The 5000-nt window shown below is 40.8% G+C and overlaps 1 long non-coding RNA gene across 15 annotated transcripts in view; it reads right to left on the bottom strand.

Moving 5' to 3' along the window:
- The window catches only part of LOC147030501 (uncharacterized), a 191173-nt gene that overhangs the window by 24017 nt on the left and 162156 nt on the right, over positions 1-5000 (bottom strand). For all 15 annotated transcript variants that reach the window (XR_015056410.1, XR_015056408.1, XR_015056407.1 and 12 more), the window contains one exon: positions 4502-4574. This is a non-coding gene — a long non-coding RNA (uncharacterized LOC147030501). The remainder of the gene's footprint in view (positions 1-4501; positions 4575-5000) is intronic.

Raw genomic sequence — 5000 nt, forward strand, 5'->3', positions numbered from 1 at the left:
ACCCCCCCCCCCCACAACAAGGTTTTTTACATTTTGATGCCACCTGAGATAATTTCATGATGCTTTCAAATCAAACGTAATAACGAGTCTTATATTAATAAACGACTCGAATTTTTTAATAAAAAATAAACGAATTTTTTAATAAAAATTAAAAAATGAAGATAAAATGTGAATAATTTAGATTGACAAAGAAAATATGATGATTATCAGTTGCATAAGTATTCAATCCATTTGCCTAATTAACCCTAAATTACTTCAGGAGCAAATTATTTGTTTGAAAGGTTACAAAGTATGTGCAATAGGTTTCACCTGTATGTAATCAGTTGTTTAACATAAAAATTAAGCTCCCCCCATTTATCTAAGGACTTTAAAGGTGAAACCCAATTGGTCAACCAACAAAGAAAACATAAAGACCAAGGAGCTTTCCAAAAAAGTCAGGCATAAAGTGGTGAAGAAGCACCGTTCAGGAGAGGGTTGTACGAATATTTCAGTCATTCATGATCCCTCTGAGTACGGTGAAATCCATCATTAATAAGTGGAAGACGTAGCATACCACCCAGACCTGACCCAAATCAGGTCACACAACCAAACTCAATTTCTGAGCAAGCAGGAAACTGGTTTGGGTTGTCACTGAAAATCCAACAATGACTTTGAAAGATTTGCAAGGCTCTATGTCTAAGATGGGGGTCAGTTTTCATCAATCAACAATATCCCATTCCCTTCACAAAGTTGGCCTCGATGGACAGGTGGCAAGAAAGAAGCCATTAATGAAAAAGACGCATCTAAAAGCTCATATGGAGTTTGAAAAAAAGCATCTTAATGATATTGCAGGAATGTGAAGAAATCTTTTCTGGTCAGACGAGGCAAAAACTGAACTTTTTATCTCAATTACAAGCGTTACGTCTCACACAAACCTAACACTGCACATCACCCAGTCAACACCATCCCCAGTGTCAAGCATGGTTGTGGCAGCATAATGTTATGGGGCTGCTTTTCATCAGCAGGGACTGGCAAACTTGTCAGGATGGAAGGAACAATGGATGGTGCAAAGTACAGGAGAATCCTTGATGAAAACCTGCTTGAGTCAGTCATGAATCTGAAACTGGGTTGGAGATTCACATTTCAGCAGAACAATGATCCGAAGCACAAAGATGAAGCCACACAGTAGTGGCTGAATAAGAAGAAAATAAATGTTCTTGAGTGGCCCAGAGTCCTGACTTGAACCCAAATGAACATTAATGGTGGAATTTGAAGATTGTCGTCCATCGACGATCCCCATCAAACTTGGAAGATCTAGAGCAATTTTCACATGAAAAATGGGCAAAGATTTCACCATCTCACTGTGCAAAACTGGTGGAGACTGACCACAAAAAGACTCATAGCAGTCATTGCTGCAAAAGGTGTTTCCACCAAGTACTGACCTGAGGGGCTGAATACTTTTACAACCAGTGAATTTTGATTTGTACATGTTATTTGCAGGTATTCCTGACATGTAACCTCCTTCAGCTATAACCGTGTTTAGTTTGATCTCTTCAGTTATGAATAAAAAAGTTTATTTGGAAAAATAGTTTCTTCATCGTTAGTTATTCATCTAAATGTGGCATTATGGTAGCGGGTGAATTATTTTGCAGGAAACTGGATCACAATGTTCATTTGATGTTTTTGTGTAGCATTTAAGATGGTGGGAATATATGGACATTGCTGCCTTCATTGGTTAGCACAGAACTTTAGCTTTGCAAAAACTAATCCCCTATAACTACAGACCTATTAGCTTACTTCCAATCATCAGCAAGGCCATGTAATCCAAAATCGCAGTTGATATAAAATCCTTCCTTTTCACCAACAGCCTCATCTCAGATCAATAATTTTGATTCAGACAAGGTCACTTTACTTGGACATGCTGCTTTCCTCACCCAACAATGGATGGAGCCCCTTTATGTCAGACATGAGTCCAGGGCCATCTCTCCAGACATATCTTGAGCTTTCAATAGAGTCTGGCATCCCACCTTGCTCTCCAAACACTCTGCCTATGGCATCCAAGGCCATCTCCACACATGGCTTCCTGACTTCCTCTACTCTTATAGCCAATGTGTGGTTCTTAACGGAATCCTTTCATATCCTCTCCCTGTCAAGGGTGGTGTACCTCAAGTCAGTGTTCTGGGCCCAGTCCTATTTCTGATTTTCATCACTGATCTCTCTGACTCTAGAAAATCCTCTTTATCTACTTACTGATGACTCCACCCTCTACCGTGACATCCATCATCCTTCAGATAGGCAGCCCTCTCCCTCTCTTTTCATGTTGACAAAATCACAATCTGGTCAAACACATGGAATAAATATTTCAATCTGGACAAATATATATATATATATATATATATATATATATATATATATATATATATATATATATATATATATATATATATATATATATCTACCTCTGTCTATGTCTCTGTCTGTCCCTCTCTTCATCTATCCCTCTCTCTTCTCTTTTTCTTTCTCTCTCTCTCTCTCTCTCTCTCTCTCTCTCTCTCTCTCTCTCTCTCTCTCTCTCTCTCTCTCTCTCTCTCTCTCTCTCTCTCTCTCTCTCTCTCTGAAACGACCATCTGGCAAACCCTCCCATCTACTTTCTTAATAATCTTCTTGAACATAGTCACTCAAACTCCTGGGTCTCACGTTCATCCATGATCTTTCTTGGGCAAACCAATATTAAAGTTGGCCTCCAAAGCCAGCCACTGACTTTGTATTCTCCAACATACAGTCTTTTGTTGGTACACCTGAGCTTCTATCCATCTACAAGGCTTTCATCAGCAGTGTGATGGAATACTGCTCTTCCCTCTGGGATGGCTCTCCTGCCTCATATCTTGCTCAGCTTGACACCTTGGAAACACCTTGGAAACCAAGGCCTTCAAGATCATTGGAATCTCTTGCGCTGAATCTGAGTCTATGGACCTATCACTTTGCCATCGCAGATGGATCGATGCTCTCTCTGGTTTCTTCCGCCTCCTTTCTGGTCTCGCACCCTCTGCTCTTTCCATACTTTGTCCCCCCCCCCTCCGACATGTTTATGCAGGGCACACACAGTTTACCATCAACCTTCTACTGCTCACCTCCACTCATTTGTTCCTCATTTTGTCCTTCCTCTCGAACCAACTTCCACATCCTTTCAATCTCATTCTTCCCTCCAGGTCTTCATGACAGCTGTTCACCAGTCTCAGAATGTCACCAATCCAAATTCATGATCTTTTCCACCCTCGTAAACCCAAATCCCCCCCCCACCATCTCAATTGCAAATCCTTCAAAATATCCAGTTTTCCTTCCTGAGAGTTTCCTTCTGTATCCATTCTGTCCACCTCATGTGTCCTTTTCTGTCCCTCATTCACCCAAGTCTCCCTCTACTTTGTCCTTTAACTTCACTGTTGGTATCCCTCCCTCTCTCTCTCTCTCTCCCTTCCTCTCTCTGCTCTTCCTTCTGTTCTGTTTCATCCTGATCCATTCAGTGTTCTAGTTCTTCCACGAGCTTTGTTTATAATTTTTTTTTTTTTTTTAAACAGGATTAGTGGAGTGCACCGCAAAACGATGGACCGACAGATGCCACCATTCTCACATGCATTCTACTATCTCTGAGCACGTATTGAGTTTTACCAGCACAATGTGTGACGGACAGGGTGACTTCATAAAGTGTACATGGATTCTTCGTGCAATTCCCCCTTTGCAGTAAATGAGCATCAGAATTTTTTTCTAAGAATATTCCTAAAAAAGATGTTTAAACTAGAGACATAAAAGAATGTTTGGATATCCTTTAAAAAAAACGTTGCTTTTAAAAAGAATACCGATTTTCTTTGAGATTAATGTACCATGCTCTGGACAGTGTGTCGGTTCTGCTGAAGAGGTTTCTTGGCAAGGGTTCCAATCATGGATGCGTCACCACTCTGACGCAGGCAATCCAGGCAGGAATTTGGAATTTGTTCATGGTGCCAGCGATAGCTCGCCAACTGTTCACCAAGGACACCACGGGATCTTTGAAGTCCACCACGTAATGCTGGTAGACGGGACACCTAGTTAAACGCCCATCCGAGGGACGGCACACGCATTGATGAATCACCCTTCATGTGAAATGCCGAGAGAACAGTTTATAGCTGTTCAAACCCAGGCTCGACAGCTCAGAGATGAGTGTGCGTACCTCTAGGACACCCTGCCAGCCCGATTTCCTTTAAGGTGAAAGTGATATGCAATGAACTTTGTCCTATTATGGAAGGATAATAATGGAAGGTTTTATAGTATAATCAAGTAAACTTCATACATAACACGTGAAGGAGGTAGCATCAGAAATCCAAACGAAGAATCCAAACTTTCCTCGGAAATGTCAATTAAAGCATGTTCGTCACAGGTTACGAACAAGCGTTGATAAAGCATTGCGAGGAGAGTTCAAAATTGACATTGAACTTTTTCTCACTAGAAATGAACAAAGGTACATGTAGGAGGGTGCATGAAACATCACCTTTAATTGTCGAGGTGTTCCCCTGTTTCACATACACACTTGTCCCATCAGTGTGGCCGTGCTTTGATGCCATCTGTAAAGAGGTATGTGGGAGATACACAGCCATTTTAGGACATTTTATATAATTTGTGAACAAAAATACACCCAGATGTTCTTTGAGTGGTCCAAAAATATGTAAGTTACAAGGTCACCAGTCTGGACTGCATGAGAGATGAGATAAAACTTCCCTGCAGTTCGAGCAGTTGTGGTCACATTTGTGGTGTTTAGGTGAGCATCATCATCAATTCACATTTTGGGGGAATCTACTGCATATTGATGATCACGTCTCATTGCGAACAAGTCGCTGTCATATAGTTTTTCTCACATTCAAGAGACTCCACATTAATTAAGCCATTAAGTTTCAAAAATGCCATTTCCATAAGCAAATCCTTCTTGCGGCTGAACATTGACTTTTTTTGCTTTTGGGGACCAATGACGTCTATAATCCATTGCATATACT

This window comes from Eptatretus burgeri, chromosome 3, assembly GCF_056783735.1.
Source record: "Eptatretus burgeri isolate ZD-2024b chromosome 3, Ebu_testis_v1, whole genome shotgun sequence".
In the NCBI taxonomy this organism is placed as follows: Eukaryota; Metazoa; Chordata; class Myxini; order Myxiniformes; family Myxinidae; genus Eptatretus; species Eptatretus burgeri.